This window comes from Hemicordylus capensis, chromosome 1, assembly GCF_027244095.1.
Source record: "Hemicordylus capensis ecotype Gifberg chromosome 1, rHemCap1.1.pri, whole genome shotgun sequence".
In the NCBI taxonomy this organism is placed as follows: Eukaryota; Metazoa; Chordata; class Lepidosauria; order Squamata; family Cordylidae; genus Hemicordylus; species Hemicordylus capensis.
This window is the reverse complement of record NC_069657.1, coordinates 205,843,644-205,862,677: the sequence shown is the minus strand read 5'-3', so window position 1 is coordinate 205,862,677 and position 19,034 is coordinate 205,843,644.

The window sequence follows — 19,034 nt, the reverse complement described above, 5'->3', positions numbered from 1 at the left end:
TGTACAGCATGATGGTTACTAGATGCCCCTCTATCTCTAACCCTCTCATGGGCTGGCAGGGACTGTGATTTCAGTCTCACTTTGCACTGGCCACCAAAAAAAGATGGTGTGCAGAATGAGAGAAACTCACACTGCCTCCAGTAATTCTGAGTGCCCAACACAGAATGAGAGAGTAGCACCAGCCTGGACTCTGGAGTGAGTAATCTTGCTAGCACATGGAGCAGTCTGCTGAAACATAATGGGTGGCACCCAGACTAGTGTTTCATTGGCAGAAGTGCCTTTTGGGATCAGAAAGAGTTCCATGTGTTCGAGGGCCCCTTTCACTGGCACAAGGACTCCTTGCATAAGTTCAAGTCTCCTTCCATTTATGAAACAAATGTAGGCCAGCAGAGCTGCACTGCGCAAACAGTCTGGATGCCACCCAACACCTCCAAACAGATGGCCGCTTTCCCAGTAAGAGAAAGCCGTGATCAGTTCTTCCCTTTTGTCTGCAGAGCAGCAGAAGAGCAGCAGGGACAGCAGCTTAGAGATTATGCCAAAATGATGGCTGCAATGCCACTGTACTATGTCCTTCAGCAACCAGCATGAATTAAAGACATGATACACCAACTCAAAATGCCACCAGTGCTTACTGGTTACACATTTTCTGTATACATTTGGCAAGCCCCAGGGGCATTCCAACCATTGTGCGAAAGGGTTCAAAGAACCTGGTAGCAACCACCCAAGCCCCCCGGGGGAGGGCATGGTTTGGGATCTGGAAAAGCCCTGAATGAGCCCCCACCTGGGCTACTGGGAGCCCCGAGCGAGCGCTTGTCTATCCTTTTCAGGCAGCGTTTGCTGCCTGAAAGCGTCTATTCCCCTTTCTCTCCCACCTGAAAAGGATAGCAAAGCACTCATGGGGCTTCTGGTAGCCTGGGCGGCGGGTTGTTGGGGGCAAACTGTGTGTGTGTGACATCACGTGCACAGGACCTGACAAGCCCCTACCCCAAGTGTCTCAGCACTTCCAGACACCTTTTAAAACAGCTTTTTTCCCTTCAAAATTTTATTATTATTTTTAATATGAAGCACAAACATGATCAACAACTTCTATTACTCTACAGGAAAGAGTTGTGGTTTTTTAAAATATAAGAAACAGAATGACACCTTGAGGATCAGTTCTCTGTTAGGAAGATTGTTCCTATACCAACCATTTCTTCTGATTGGCTCCAATAAATCTCATGGGATTAGGCTGTCCCAGTGTCCTGCTGGGAGCTCACTTCTGCCTAAGTAACTTGACTAGGTTTACCTAGGGAGGAAGAACCAGCCACTCAGGCTGAGATGTTACACATATAAAAATGAACAAGAAATGCAACTTTCACACAATGTTTGAAACCAATTTTATTTCCCTTATGAACGAAACCCTGGGTGTTATGTATCTGATTAACATTTGATTGGGCCACTGAATGCGATCCATGGACGGTCAGTTGGTTAGTTAGAAGGAGAGCTGGTCTTGTGGTAGCAAACATGAATTGTCCCCTTTGCTAAGCAGAGTCTGCCCTGGTTTGCATTCAAATGGGAGACTACGTGTGAGCACTATAAGATATTATCCTTACGGGATGGGGCCACTCTGGGAAGAGCACTTGCATGCAGAAAGTTCCAAGTTCCCTTCCTGGCATCTCCAGATATAGCTGAGAGAGACTCCTGCCTATAACCTTGCTGAAGCTAGGGATGTGCACAAAACCGGTTTGCCCGGTTCAGTTCTAATTTGAACCAGGTTCAAACCAGGAGGGGGTGGTTCAGATTTGGTTTTGCTCAAACCGATTCGAACCAGTTTGAACTGGTTTGGACACCCAAAAATTGGAAGGATGGTAGCTGGCACCCAGGGGTACCTGCCACCCAAACCCCAAAGCAATTGGAACTCATATGATTTTTTATGAATTTTTGAAAATTATTTCTATTTTTTCTCATAGGATATAATGGGACGCAAACCAGACCATTATTCCTTATTGTGGAGCACCCATGGGTGCCAACAACCATGCAAACCCCAAAGCAATCATACACCCCTATGATTTTTTATGAATATTTGAAATATTTTTAATTATTTTTCTCATAGGGTATAATAGGATCAGAACCAGCCCATATCCCCTATTGCGGAGCACCAAGGGGCACAAAAGTGGGTTAGGTGGTATACAACCAGGGGTGCCTACTATCCACAAAGTTCCAAGGCAATTGGACACTCCTCTGATTATTGGTGAATTTTAAAATTATTTTGGAATTCCTCATAGAGAATAATGAGGATTGCAGCAAATGTATAGCTTCACGTCGGGGAGAAAGGGCTGTCCTAGAGTGGAGTGTTGTGGGTGGTAGTTCCCAAGGTGGGCAAGGAAGCTATCAGAATGCCCACCCTAGGAACTACCACCCACAACACTCTGCTCTACGACACCCCTTCCCCCCTGACGTGAAGCTATACATTTGCTGCAATCCTAATTATTCCCTATGAGGAATTCAAAAATACTTTAACAATTCACCAATAATCAGAGGAGTGTCCAATTGCCTTGGGGTTTTGTGGGTGGTAGTCACCCCTGTCTGTCTACCACCCACCCTGATTTTGTGCCCCTAGGTGCTCCACAATAGGGGATATGGACTGGTTCTGGTCACATTATACTCTATGAGAAAAATAATTGAAAATATTTCAAATATTCATAAAAATCATAGTACTTTCTGATTGCTTCAGGGTTTGGGTAGTTGTTGGCACCCATGGGTGCTCCACAATAAGGTATAATGGCCTGGTTTGAGCCCCATTATACCCTATGAGTGGAAAAATAGAAATAATTTTCAAAAATTCATAAAACATTGTACGAGTGTCCAATTGCTTTGGGGTTTGGGTGGCAGGTACCCCTGGGTGCCAGCTACCATACTACCAATTTTTGGATGTCCAAACAGGTTCAAACTGGTTTGAACCGGTTCGAATCAAACCACACCCTGGTTCGGTTCGAATTCGAACCTGCAGCTCGAACCTGATGGCTGGTTTGGTTCGAATTTGAACCTTCAAACCACCCTGATTTGAATTCGAACCGGTTCAAATTCGAACCTTTTCGCACATCCCTAGCTGAAGCCACTGCCAGTCTGTGTAGACAATACTGAGCTAGATGAACCAATGGTCTGACTCATTATAAGGCAACTTCCTGTGTTCCTACCCATGGTGTTAACTAAGCTCACATAGCCAACTGATTATTTTTATTGTCAAAAGAGTAATAGGATACGTTCATTCATGCAGAAATTTAAATAACTTTTAACAAGACTCATGTGAAGAAGTTGATTGAGCATGAAACTCATACTACCTTTTAAACTAGTTCTGCTGTTTAATGCTGCCCTGGCCTATAATTGTTAGTTGTCTTCAACTGAGATTGTAATTCTGGAGTATATTATTTTCCTATCAGAGATCCTATTGACATTCGGAGTTTCATTCCGTATTTAAGCAGTCCACATCTTCAAAGCCCATCCATTACAGGAAACACAGTGATTGATAATGGCCAACAATACTTTCACTTATTGTAGAATGCATTAATCTAAAACTCAATCCATTTTCAAAAGAAATGTAACTATGACTTCCACATTATAAACCTTTTCAAATAAAATATTGGTTTCAATGTAACACATCACTCTTGGCTGCAACTTAACCTTCTATCATGTTCATAAATAAAAAGAACTTGAAGTTTCTCACTAATATATCAAATCTACAGAATGCCAATGTTTGCTATTCGTAATACTCAGCCACAATCAGCAAGACACGGGGGAGGGGATCAGAAAGCTACATTGACCTCAGTGGCCCACAGACTGTGCAGGAAACTGTCAATGGAAGAGAGAGGCCTGTGTGCTCCGTGTGCCTGCTCACCCGCTCTTCAGCCCACCAACACTGCTTCCAAAGGCAAGGTTGCTCCGTGCCTATTAAGACCATTGGAGGCTGTTCCATTGGAGGCTTCTTAAGGCCTGTTTGGAGGCCGTTCCGGACTGGATGGGGGCAAACAAGCTGAAACTTAATCCAGATAAGACGGAAGTGCTCTGGGTTGGTAAAACCGATCATCCGAGTAGTGAAGTAAATCTGGTCATGGACAGAATCATACTCCCTCTGAAAGACAAAGACTGCAGCTTGGTGGGTGTTTCGGGACCTGACTCTGTCCTTGGATTCACAGATGGTGGCAGTGTACAGAAGTGCTTTTTACCGGCTACAGCTGGTACACCAGCTGTGACCCTACTAGGAGAAGTCATACTCATGGAAGCTATTCTGACCATCACCAGAAAGTGGGCTAAGGGAGCCTAGCCCGCTTCCTGGTGACCGTTGGAACCACTGGGCTCGCAGGCGAGCCTGATGGTTCCAAGGCAGCTAGCGTGCCTAATTCCCCCTCCCCTTAAATGAGGTTAAAGGAGCAAGCACTCCATTAACCTTATTTTTCTGCATGTGTGCCACCGTGGTGTGCAGCGACACATGAGTAGACCCCCGACCAGGCGGCAACAAGCAGCCTCCTGGGCTCGGGGGTCCCCTGAGTGTGAGTGCGTGGGGCATCCTGGGACTTCCGGGGGCAAAGCAGCCCCCGATCACCGCAGCCCCCACCAGCTCTGTGATGGAGCCAGTAGTCGTGTGGGTGGCTGATCCGGCCATCCAGGGCTCTGCGGGTGGTCGTCTGTGGGGAGAGCGGCTAAGTCTGCTCGCTCCGCAAACCACTTTGAGGTGCTTCACAATAATCTTGTGAAGTGCCTCCTGGTTTGATAACATCCGAACTATTGGATGTTGGACTATTGCAATGAGCTCTACATGGGGCTGCCCTTGAAGATGTTTCAGAAGCTTCAGCTGGTTGGCAATTTCACATTTGAGTTCTTCAAGGATTTTTGGGTGGATGTCAACCAGAATGCTGCTGGTTGGCAATTTCACATATGAGTTCTTCAATGATTTTGGGTGGATGTCATCTGGCCCTGGCGGTTTGTTAATCTTTAGTTTTTCAAGTCAGTTTAGAATGACATCTCTCATCACCTCTATCTGACTCAGTTCTTTAGCCTCTGTCCCTGAGAAGCTCAGTTCAGGCATGAGTATATGCTCAGTACTCTCCACCATAGAAAGATGCAAAGAATTCATTTAACTTCTCTGCAATCTCCATATCCTCCTTAAGGCTTTTGTGCCCTCATCATCTAAGGGTCTAACTGCCTTCCTGGCAGGTTTCCTGCTTCTGATGTATTTAAATAAGTTTTTTGTTATTCCCCTTGATGTTTTTTAGCTAAATGTTCTTCAAACTCTCTTTTTGCCCCCTTTATTGTCTCCTTGCATTTCTTTCCCCAGAGTTTATATTCCTTTCTCTTCTCTTCATTTGGGCAGACCTTCCAATTTCTGATGGAAGTTTTGTTCTGCTTTATAGCTTCCTTGGATATACTTGTTAGCTTTACATCAGGAGGATATGCTGGTATCCTCCTGATGGTACCTTTCCTCCTTTTTGGTACACATTCTAACTGAGCTTCATAGGTAGATGGCAGCAGGCTCCACCTCTTTCCTTATGTGTGTTCATTGTGCACACTATCTGAATGCCTGGGCTTTGTCAACAAGCACAGCAAGCAAGTTATTTTAGTCATTTTTATCTCACTCTTCTTCCCACAAGGCAGCTCACAAAAACCTGAAACCAGCATAATACAAATAAATTAAGAACTATAATTCTTCAAAACAGGGGCTGACATGATTTGCAGTGTTACGAGAGTGGAGGAAGCAATGTGCCCTTGGAGAGAGGCTGATGGGGAGCTCAGCCAAATGCTTGCTATACAGCTGAGAGTGCACACATGGAGGGGGGAGCAATTTGTGCTGCTCTCTCCTCCCTCCAAAGTTATGTTTGAGCTTCCAGAAGTATGACCCTGAAGGCTGCAGAAGTAAGTCCCTAAGGGATATTTCTGAAAGCCAAAGTGCACTTTGGGAGGGAAGGGAGAGTGGTGAAAATCACTCCCCCTCTACCCCTGTGCATATGATTGGCTGCATAGCAAACCTTTGCCTTAGCTCCACAGCAGCTTGTCTGTGAGGGTGCTGAGCATTTGCTCCACCCCCTTATAATGCTGCAGAACATCAGTATGAGCAATCAACTAAAGAAGGCATGGAAGTCTGCAGAGATCAAAACTGAAGAGAGGAAAACTCAAATCAACTTCAGTCCTGAGTGAAACAAGAATGTCTTAACCAGGCACTGACAACTCAAGCCAGAGGGCCAAATGGCCTGAAGGAGCAGAGAGTTCCACAGACTTAAAGCTTGTGACTGAAAAGACCCTATCATGATTGGGTCCCCAACAGATGGACATCCAAAGGTAGGGACACCAAACAGCAGCTCTGATGTTGATGAAAGAAATGGGAGAGGGACAAGAAATGGGCTGACATTTACTTTTCTTCCTGTCTCCTGCACATGTAAGGAACATAGGAACATAGTAGGCTTGAGCCCAAAACATTTCAGTGGTGGTGGTGGTGGGGTCCTTTAAGGGCAGGGGAGGGTACACTTACCCCTCCCACTGCTTTCCCTCTGCCAGCGCTCCATTTATACTGAAATTCATGGGGTGACAGTGTACCTCACTGCCACCCCTCCCCCTTTCGTCGCCAAAAGTCGCTGAAAATTTCGGCTGCACATGCGCCCATCGCGTGCGTGGGCGTGCATGGCAGATGGGCATGCACACATGCGACAGGCGCATTGACAGCTGGTACTTCTGGCGACTTTTGATGAAAAAAGGAGGAAGGGGTGGCAGGGAAGTACACTGCTGCCTCATGGATTTTGGTATAAACGGAGCGCTGCCAGGGGAAAAGCAGTGGGATGGGTAAGTACACCCTCCCCCACCCTTAAAGGACCCCACCCCCACCCCGCCGGCACCAAAATACCGAAATGGCCCCAGAGCCGAAATGTTTCAGGTTCAAGCCGAGAACATAGGAAGCTGCAGGTATAAAAATATGTAATTTAACATTGAACATTTTATAAAGAAAGTACTGGTTAAGTGTTAGAAATGTCCCATATGTAAATGTAAAGAAAAGGAAAGCTTGATACTTGAGGGGAAAAGAGAGGAGGTAGGGATGTGCATGAGTGTTTCGGTGGGGTGGGGAGCAGTACCTTTAAGCATGAGGAAAGCAGGTCCTTATCTGCTCCTCCGCTGCCCCACTGGTTTTCCAGGTGTGCTGCTGTGCTGCTTAGAAGTGCACGCATAGCTGTGGGGCTTCACCCAGCAGCCCTGCATGCGGTGGCAGGATGCACATGGCTGCCATGCGTATGCAGCGGCCACGTGTGTGGTCAGCATGGTGTTACTGACCACACACATGTCTGCTGCGTGCATGCTCCTGGGTGAAGCCCTGCGGCCAGGCACAGAGTTCTGAATGACACAGCAGCACCACACCCAGAAGAACAGTGCAATGGCAGAGGAGCGGGTAAGGACCTGCTTTACTCATACTAAAAAGTACTGCTCCTCGCCCCACCGAAAGAAATCAGCAGCCTGTGCCAAATCGATACATGCACATCCCTAGGAAAAGGTTAGGCGATCACTTTTATTAGACCAACTTGTGTTGAAGAAATGGGAGGCAAATATTCAAGTCGAACAAGGCTTTTCCACTGAGAGAAATGAACGCAGAAGGCACAGTTCATGTTCAACAGAGAAGTTTCAACTGGAAGTTACATGCTGACCAAGGTCGCAAATAATATAACTATTACAGTCATTTTAGATTTCTTTTAAAAAAAATCTTAACATGTGCTTAACACTTCAAAGAAGTGTCAGCAATCATTTAGACAGAAAAGGTGGTGAAGAATTCAAGGGCATGATTCAACACATTTTTCTGTATCCTATAATAGCTAAGAATTTAGCAACAATTCTGATTTCAATCATAGCAGCTTCTGAATAGCAGCATTAAAACATGCATTTGTCTGATCTCACAGTGCCTCCAGAACACTTCCCAAACTATGATCTGGCTTAATCCTAAATACATTTATGCTTCAAAGTAAGTGCTTAAAATACAAGAAATGTTGAACCAACATGGTGTCAAAGTGTAAGGCTCAATTACACAAACCTGACATAGGACAATGGAACAATGCAAATTAGGGGTGTGCACAAAACACATGTTGCATTCCGTTCCAAGTTCAGAATGGAATGCAAAATGTGTGAAACATGCCGTTGGAACAACCGGTCAAGCTGGTATTTCCGATGGAACGACCCTGTTCCACTAGACTGTTCCAGCTGCCATTTTGGATTCAAAAATTGCACTCTTCCTGGCCACTGCGCATGCATGGTGGCCATTTGTGTGGTCAGTGCCACCACACATATGCAGAGGCAAGAAAGAGCACTATTTTGAAATCCAAAATGGTAGATGGAACCATCAGAACTTTCCAGTTAAAACAGGGTCGTTCCATTCCAAACTCAGAACAGGCCCCCTTTTTAAAAAGGCACTCTGTTCCAAGCTCAAAACACTCAAAAACTCTGTTTTGAAGTGGAACTTCGTGATATCAGAATGTTCTGAACAACTCTAATGCAAATCATTCTGGATTTACTGTTACGGAAAAACAGCTGGAAAAAATTCTCTGAAATTTCTCCTTGGGAGAAACCACTTCCAAATCCTTTGGATTTTTATTTCTCCTTGGGGAAAATCCTGAAATAACCTTCAAAATTTCAATTCCTCATTGGAAGAAAATGTTAAATACTCTGAATTTAGAATTCCAACCCTAGGTAGGGCCTCTTTCAATGTTAATGTGGAAACTGTAGAGCCAGAGTGGGCCAGAGACATATTGTGACTATGGGATTGCTATGTAGGCCTTGTGTCTGTGTATTCCCGCGCCCCCCCCCCAAAAAAAACATTAGTGTCTGTAATAAGCTTGTGAGCATGACAGCTTGTTGTAAGAGATAAGAGATACAAACAAAGTATGTGACCACTGACAGCTGGGCGTTGCCAACTAAAAGACATGGGACTTTCCCAGGAAATATGAGACTGTCATTAGCTATGTCTTGAAGCAAGGCAAGGGATGCTCCAGGTTATCAGTGAAGTCCAGATGACCTGAGACCATACCTGAGAGGAGTCCAGATGGAGACTACACCCAAGAGGATCCAGGTGGCCTGAGGCGACACCCTAGTTGAGGCATTGTCCAAGTGATGGAGTCCATTGAGTCCATTGCACCCAAGAAAATGAGAGAGGATAGCAGAGTGAGTGAAACCAGCTATGGAGACCCAGACGTCTGGCCCAGTTCCTAGAACTGAATTGGGATAACCAATCAAGACTGAGAGAGGATGAACCCATAGGGACCCATGCTGCATCATCATCACTACCCATTAGGGAAGCAATAAAAAGTCCCCCCAAAAATGAACTCAGGACCCCAGGTACAACATCGCAATTCCAGACTGTTGTGGCACGCCCAGCTGTGGTCCACTTTGGCAAGGAACGTCGTGCCTGCAGGCTTGAATCCCTGGCCAGGCTTTAACACAACATGTGTAGGTAGGTATCTAGTATAGGTTGCTAAATATTTTGTATAAGAAAATGCTTATTGTGTGTCTGATATAAGGAGTGAGTGAAGTTATGCAGTGGGAAGTGTTTGCAATTGCCTTAATAATGTTCTTGCATATTCTATTTTGCTTTGCCAATTAATTTGACTATATTCTACATTTTACAGCCTTGTTAAAGTTGTTTAATAAGTATCTGTGTGTCTGAACAGTTGTCTCCTTGAGTCTCCAGTATTTCTAGTCCATGCAGGGGAAAGAACCTGAGGGAGATATAAAGCACTAATAATTTTCTTAGCCTCACTAAGAAAAATAAGATAGGGAATAAGAGTCCATAAGGCAACAGAGGTTGTTATATAACTCTATTGTCAGGAGATAGTGCCATAAAGGTGGACACTTGACCAGAAGCATTGGGGTCCATCTAGGAAACATAAAACAGGTTTTCCAATGCACCCCTTGAATTTGGCTACAGGGAGGTTGTCCGGTCCCCATATCTCCCCTCATTAAGCATAAGAAGACCACTGCAATGCACCTCCTCAACCTTCTATAGTGTACTGAACTGGAGTCACAACAGAGAAATAAATGACATGGAGCCCTTCGACACCAGCATTGCCACATCTTTAAGGAAGGGTAACACTGGCTTGACAACCATATCACTGGCTCTTAGGGATGTGCACGGAACAGCTGGCCCTGTTTGGTTGGAGTCCGGACTGGCCTCAAACCCGACCAGGCCAGTTAGGTCCAGCACCCCTTCAGCCCCCGCCCCTGGCTCGGTTCGGTCCAGGGAGAGTTTGCGAACATTTTTAGGGGTGCTTTTTTAAAAAAACAATTACCTTACTCCCTGGGGGGAGTTGCTGGAGGGGCACAGAGGTTCCCCCTCACCCCACCAGCCTTCCTTATGCCCCCCTCTGGTCGGTTCAGCCGACTTTTTGGCCTTTTCCTGGTGGACAAGTGGCCATTTTGGAGACCACGCGCCTACGTGATTGGCCTCTGCGTCGCCTGGGCCACGAATGGCCAAAAAGCCACCTGAACTGGCCAGAGAGGAGCATAAGGAATGCCTGTAGGGGGAGGGGGATCCTCTGTGGTCACACACACACCGCCACTGCCTCCAGCAACTCCCCAGAAGGGAGTAAGGTTTTTTAAAGAATTAAAACCTAAAAACGTTTGCGAACACCCCGAACATTCGGGGGGTGTTTGGTCTGAGGTTGGACTGGACAGGGGGTGGTTCAGTTCGACCCCAAACCATCAAACTGAACTGGTTCGACATAGAACTGGCTTGACGTCGAGCCGGTTTGCACATCCCTACTGGCTCTTCCCACATGAGCTTAGAATTCTGATGTTTGCTGCAGTGGAAGGAAATGTACTGTACTAGTTCCCATGACACTGAGGAAACATCAGAAGGTGCCCATGGCTAAGGCTAATGAAATTACAACCGTCAACTTATCTACCGTGCATTACTGACTCATGAAGTCACTATATAGCACTAAACTGGGCCAACGTTTTCAGGTCACTCGCAGAGAAGGATCGACTCTGTCATAAGTCACACTGGAAGTGTACATACTTCCTGGAGGTTTGAAGAGCGCACTGCATTCCTGCCTTTAGATCCTTGCTCCAACAAGCTGCCTTCAGATTATTGCTCCATCAAACGCAATACGGTCTATAGTGAATGGCAGCAGCTTTTCACAGCTTCAGTCAGGGGGTTTTCCTAGCTCTACCTGGAGATTCCAAAGACTGAAATGGGAGCTTTGGCATGCAAAGGATGAGCTCTACCACCAAGCTACAACTCTTCTCTAAACCATATGTACAATATTCCAGTCTAGCTCAAAAGAGTGGATATTAGAAGTCTTCAGTTCTCTCTCCACCCAGAAAAGAATCATTGATCTGAAGACAAATGATATAGTTCTACTGCTAAAACTAAGTACTGTGGCTATGGGTAGTGGCGGCCTGTGAATGCGCCGCTGGGGGTGGGGGTGGCGGGAGGCACCTTTAAGAGTAAATGAATTTGGTGCTTACCTCCACTCCCGCCGCACCTGAATGCTGTTCAGTGAAGCAGTGTGCTGCCCAGCAGCCCCTGCGGTGGGGAATCGCCTCTGCCACTCACCTGGCTGCTGGTGGGGGCTTGGCTCCATGGAAGCCAGGTGAGTGGTGGAGGCGATTCCCCACCACAGGGGCGGCTGGGCAGCATGCTGCTTCGCCGAACAGCGTTCAGGTGTGGCAGGAGCGGAGGTAAGCACCAAATTCATTGACTCTTAAAGGTGCCTCCTGCCGCCCACCCCCCAGCGGAGTGTTCACAGGCCACCACTGGCTATGGGCCTGGTTGGAAAGCTGCCTCTCAGAACCATATTGAAAGCACTCCAAGAGCCAAAGCAGATTAAATGTTAAAGACGTCCTCTTCCAATTAGGGGCTTGATTTTACTCTAAAGTAGCAGCTGTGAAAGGCCCTGATCTAAATTGTGAGCATGGTGTGGAAGTAGGGGGCGTTTAACCCTTTATTTCTCAATTGTTTTCTTACCAAACATCTTTCTCCTACACACACACACACACACACACACACACACACACACACACTTACTTAAATAGCTACTTTGGGGAGATTTTTGGTAGTGATGTGCACGGAACCGTGGCGAACCGGTTCGACACCAGCGGGAGTCTCCCTTTAAGGGCAGAGGGCTGCACTTACTGCTCCCACTGCTTTCCCCCTGGCGGCGCTCCATTTTTAAAAAATGTTTTCAGGGCGGCAGCATTGCTCCCTGCCACCCCTGCCTCTGTTGTTGCCCGGAAATACCAGAAGTACAGGCTGCGTGTGTGTTCACCGCACCCGCACACACTTGCCAGGCACATCACACATTGCGTGCACATGTCACACATGCAATGTGCACATGCACCATGCAATGTGCACAGCGGGTGGGCACACGATGGCGGTCACATGTGTAGCCCGTACTTCTGTTATTTCTGGGCAACAACGGGGGCAGGGGTGACAGGGAGGAACACTGCTGCCCCGAAAACATTTTTTAAAAATGGAGCGCCGCCAGGGGGAAAGCGGCGGGAGCAGTAAGTGCAACCCTCTGCCCTTAAAGGGAGACCCCCGCTGGCATCAAACCAGTTCTCCACGGTTCTGGTAGTGGAAAAGCGGTGAGAGGGGTAAGTGCACCCACCCACCCTTAAAGGGACACACACCCACACCCCACGCACTGGGGTCGAACTTCGAACCAGCACCAGCACAAACCGGTTCAAGGGCCTCTTGCATGGACTTCAGATCAGTTTGTGCGCATCCCTAATTTTTGGTGGGAAAACAGATCGGTAGTAAAGGGTGAAATACCCACTACTTCAGCATGGAACAGGCCCTGTGTGGCTGCTACTTTAGATTACAAAAAGACCCCTACCTAGACAATGATACGGTTAACGCCATGTCTGGTTTGGCCCTTTACCTTCACATAAAGAGGTCGTTCACATGAGCAGCCTCACCTGGGCTTGCCAGCCCTTTCCGGTAGGGCTGCTTCTTATAGTGAGGTAGAAAGACACGAGCATGCCCTTCTACCCCACTCCCTGGTCACATGAATGCTTGGGCTGCTACAGTCTAAGTATTCAAAGAACCAAGGGGCTAGAGCACCCAGCAGTGGGGAAATCCCAAAAATGCACTGTGCTCCTTGCACGGAGCATTGTGGAATTTCTGGAGGCCGGGCTCCATTCCCCAAGGGTCCAGATGGCCTCACCACTCGTTGAAGCACAAATCATGTGGGTGTGTGAGTGACGATTCTGAAGGGAGACTGTACTCATGTGGGGGGGGGGGGAGATAGGACTGATCCTGCCTTCCCCCACGCTCCCCAGCCCAACCAACAGCAGCCGTGTGAATGACCTTAAAGAATGTCATTTACATGCAGTGCATTGAAACAAAATTGCCACCAAGGGCTGCATCAAACTTTGCATTATGCAGTGGGGGGGAAAGAAACAAAATGCAATGCTGCACAATACAGCTATACAACAGCAGACACTAAGAGCATTTGAGTCAATGGTCTCAAAGCTCTCACTTTTAGATACAACCCAACCCAGACCTCTCACAGATACAACCCACCAGACTTTGTTGCCGTTTTGTCAGCTATTATATTTTCCTTTGAGGCTAATGACAGCCTGCCACTTTTTGTACTGTCATCTGAAGCTTGGTTCGTGCTTCATGAACAATATGAGTTCTTAATTTTCCTTTCCCAGGAAACTAGGAGGAATTTTTTTTAAAAGCATGAACATCAGAAATGTTTTTACCAGTGGGCTTATGTGGAGATATCTGCTAACCTTGTAAAACCCAGCACTCACAAAAATGGCAGAAAACATGTTAAAATCAACTTAAGAAAAATTCAGCAAGCTGCCACCTATTCTTCAAAATCCCACTAAAGCACATTGCTTATCATTGTCATTAAAGGTGTCCTAAACAGACTTACTATTTACATGGATTTCTTCTGGGGGAGGGGGATGCGAATATGCAGAAGACACTATGAACTAACTTTTATTTTCCTTTGTTGATGACCACCATGCTTTTTCAGACCCAGAGAGGTAGCAACTCTTGTTGAGATTCATTCAGTCCTGGGGGTGGCGGGCACTGTGTTTGGCTTGGTGGGTCACACATTGTAGAGGGTTAATTTACAATAACCAAGGAAATAATTGGCAATTACTATTAAGTAAAGCAGATTTTATAAATTTAAGGAAAATTTTAACCTATGAATGAACCCAGATTTGGCAGCTTGTCCTCCTTACCTGTGGGTACTGTACTATGCAATTTTATGAAGATAGTGCCACAAGAGAACAGAAGGAATATTGGGTGATTCTTGGACTGATAAATAAAAGTCAGTCCACTGCTGTAATAGGTGGCTAGAACAATTTAGGAAAGGTTCAGTTGTTTCAATTTTCTTGATCTCTTCTGTTCTTCCTGGGTTTTTCCCCATGGTACTCCTGCCTTACATGTTATGTTGACCAGGTGTGGCCCGCATGGAAAGGATTCCCATCATTGACTCCAAGATTCTTTTGTTCATACATTCATCAGAGTGGTGTGGGACCAAAGCTGCTCAATGTTTCATACATTGTTGTATGATATGGCCCTAGATTTCATTTAGTTCAGAACTGAGTGTAATACATATGATATAGTCAGAGATATAATAAATGCAACCGTCTGAAAGTCTAGCAAATGCTAAATACAAAACAGCAAATATGCTTTTATTATCCACATTTGTATCCCATGCTTGCTCTATTGAGCTCAGAATGGGCACATGGATGTGCTTTATTACATTTTATCCTCACAACAATCCTGTGAGGCAAGTTAGGCTGAGAGACACTGTCCCAAGGTCACTTAGTAGGGTTCATGGCTCATCAGGGAACCAAGCACAGCCCTCTAGCCACTAGACCACACTGGCTCTCAATGGGATTAGCTTATTCTGCTCAGACAAGCACATACTCATTTTTCTTCCTTTCTGTTCTGTTTGATAAAGGCTTCCGTGCAGGCCTGCTCAACTTAGATCCCATAATCCCCTGCTCAGCTACAGCTCCCATAATCCCCAGCTACAGTGGCCTATAGCCAGGGATTATGGAAATTGTAGGCCAATATCTGCAGGAGGGCCGAAGCTGAGCAGCCCTGCCTTTGTGTAACATTAAAAAAACTTCCCAATGACAAAGTTTGGCCTAGGAAATTCTGCCGCCCCCCCCCCCCCATCTATTTTGTATCATTGGTATATGAAGTCTGGATATGAGGCAGGAAAATTGTAATTAGCTATAGAGTCATATCCTGGCCCATGCTCAAAATTATTTACAAACTGTTTATTGTTTTCTAAACTACTGAATGCTATCCAATATATCTCCACTAAGGAATCTCATAGGGCAGGGCTGGAGAATTGGAGGCTCTCTGGCAATGTATCCATCTCCCCCAACTTATACAGAAGGCTCACCCCTAGGCTCATTGTTCTAAAGGGGAAAGGAGGGATGTTTTGCTATGGGGGAAGCTGGAAACCTAAATGGCTTTGACTGCCTTAGGACATAATGGCAAACCGGAGGCAAACATGCCAGAGGTTCAAGATTGTGGTAGTCCGAATGCATAAAACCGCAGTTTTGTTGCTGAACCATGGGTCAGTTTTCAACCCCAAACCTTAACTTGTACCTTAGCTCTGCTTTGAGTTTTGCAGCCAAAACCTCAGGTTTGAAGGTGGCATTCTTCATCCAGATTCATTTGCTGTGTCCTCCGGTTTGTGCATCCCTCTTTCCAACTCTATTGGCTGACATGGCTTTCCTTCATGCAAAGGAGGAAGCCCTCACACCCAGTTCCTCCCCCTTTGTCAGCTGCCAGACCGCAGATCACAATCGTCTGGGTTGAAATGAAAAAAGAACCATGTTCCTGCAGCAGTTCCTTAAATGCACTGCGGTGTGTGCATTTTTCAGGGGAATGATCTCAAGTTTAAAAGCAGAGATTTGAATTATGTGCCCAGACACAAATTATATGCAGGCATAAAAGTATAGTGGAGACTCTTTTGAGCTGTCAGATAACAAATGTTTACACCTCAGTCCTAAACATCTGCCCCACTGTATCTGCTTGAAATGTCTCTGTAACATTGTGTTTTGCTGTCTTGTGCTAGCAAAACAGCTGATAACCTCACCCTAATAATTTATCTGCTGGTACCTCAAGCCACTAAGCGCCCTTTAATAACCCAATGAGTGTCAAACATCTGCTAAATGCAGTTTAGCCAGCCCATCTAGTGGATTGGATATAGTAGCCAAAGGAAGAAATCATTCTGGTAACACAAGAATAATACAATTGGAGGGAAACAATTGCTACTACAGTTTTTAAAAAATGGAGTGGAAGTTTTTTGTAAGGTGTCGCAGCAGATTTTCTTTCTTTCTTTCTTTCTTTTTTGACAACTTGCAGATTAATAGCATTTATGTGATTGCTACAGTACAGCCCTGAGCCAAGAAAATGTCAGAAAATAGCAATGACATTTCTGAAATCATGGCAGCTTTCAGAAGGAGAACATTTTAACTGTTACAGAGCACTATGCCCAGGTAAGCAAGGGATAGGCTGAGGGTCTATATCTCATCCAGCACTTGATTAAAACTGGGCTCCAGCAAACCTGTGAGATGATCCATAATGGTGGCCAAACTTCATTAATACACAGTTTGCACACTGCTACCCATTTCCCTTTATAATGTACTAAAGCTAAAGGGAGCTGTTTGGCAGGTTCTCCTGGGCATCACAATGAGGCTTTAGTTCACCTGACCAATGTGTACATGCCCTAGGATTTGCTCTATAATCTTCTCCAATGTGTTGTGTTTCCACAGTAGCCATGCAGGAGGTCCTCGGCTGATTATTCAAGCAGTAAAGGGCTTCCTGAAGGATTTGGAAACCCCTGTAGCACTATTCAGACATTATGCTGAACACTTGTATAATGCATGTAGAGTGTACATAGGTACATATATCTGTGCACAGGTAAGGTTATTCACACATTATGTTGAATACAGGTACAGCAGTACACTTCCTATCTGTACTATGCATTTAAGGGGCCTATACCCAGATTCTCTTTGAAACTGTATGCAGATACAGTCATTCACACAAACACATGTATACGTATACAAACTTCTGTACACTTGTACAACATAATAAGGCTCTGAACACGAGCAGCCAAACCCAAGCTAGGGTAGCCAGGATAGATCCCAATTCTGGTACTACCCCCGTGGGTAGCCCAACTTTTAACCCTGGTCTTCAGCCAGGGTTAAGGGAGTGAGCATGCCTTTAACCCCAGTGCCAGGGTTGTGTGTATGCGCGGGCTGCACACAGCCAAAACATACACCAAGACGGGCATCTAAACTGCCTGTCTCATGGGGGTATCCCCCAGTGCACCACACCCATTGCACAGTGCATTCTTTGATATCCGGCCAGGACACCTTGTCTCAGCCTCCAGAGATCTGCACTGTTTGCAGCATGTGCCTGATCATCTGTGGGGGGGAGGTGGATTGAACCCTGCTCCCCCCCACCACACCCTGCCCTGCCCATCCTCCCGCACAGTTGTGTGAATAGCCTTAAAGTCTCAATAAGGCTTGTCTTATGTGATGGTCTAGTAATGTCAGCACACTGAACTAGTTTTCATTGTGATTATTAACTGTGTTCCAATCACTGGATGTATTAAACTGCTCCCTCCCTCCCTTATTGACATATTGTGTTTTACAAACATTTCCCCAGTCCTCCCCATCCCTTCCCCCCGCCCCCACTTTTGAAGTATAAGATTTTGGAAATATATTTGTACCTTCTTATAACAATCGATAGCCTCCTTTGCAAATGAACTAATTCCTTTCTTCTGTGGCTGACAGGGCTAGAACTTCTGAATACCACCCATGCTCCAGAAGCACTCTGCAAGATCAGAAGAACATCACTGGGGGCCAATGTCATGTTTCAAAGCAAGTAGAGAATTCCGGTCCAGATTCGAACCGAACCAGCAAAACCTGTTCCATGTATATCCCTATTACGGTGTCATGCCAGATACATACCCAGATTAGGAGAAGTATTCTGTAGGTGGCAGGAGTCTGGACTAAGAAACGTTTGAATTATGCACTATTTAAAGGTGGAAAGTATAGGTCACAATGTTGCATACTGTAAAGAGGCACAGAAGAGATGGAAGAAGGAATAAGTTGACTACGTAATTCAGAAGTGTAGGAGGTTTAATGCAACCAAGTAAATGTAAAAAGCATGTGTTCTTTTTCTGCAGGCACTGTCAATACAATCCACACTGAGACATGACTATTGTGTAATTATTTGCTGAGCTACATATGTTATTTGGATAATACAGTGGCTTAATGTGCCAGACTACTATGGTTTATCCGAAAATCCAGTACATGTTTTTGAATACTTGGCACTGCCCATAGCTGGAGCAACAAACTCTTCTATATGAGACAGTTTTGTTTATCAAATGGAGTATACTTCACTTCAGAGTAAGCTAGGATTTGATTCTTCAGATTGCAAAGAAACTTTAGACTCTAAAAAAAATGCAGAGATCTGCATTACATATTAATTTAGTGAGGAAAGTTCTTTCAGCATATTAATGTATGTAATATTTTTTTACATTTATATTCTCCAATATGATGACTAATTCCTCCAAGGAGTCTTAGTGACAACACAGTTCTAGTCACGAGCAACAAGTAGTAACCCCTGAATGGGAACACCCTTTCTCCACTGAATTAAATGATGATGTGACCAGCAAGTTCAATGGGACCCCTATGAGCACCATATTGTGCACCCAGATGTGCATCCAAATAAGCATGTAGATCCACATTAACTGCATGTGCATAAGCACACTGGATCAGATTCTTTCTCTGCACACTGTATCATTGGGTGGAGGGAAAAGAAGCCGACTCTATTGCTTTAATTCCTTCTCTGGATTCTGACATGGAAAGACTATAGGATATTATTTTGATTATTGTCCCATTTATACCTCACTTTTCATAATAGCCCCAGGTGGCTATTGTGATGATATTATGATGTCCAGAAATAAAATAGGCATGACTTTGGTTTGCAGATACACATTTCTTAATTTTATTTATTCTGTTTTTGTATTTATGAA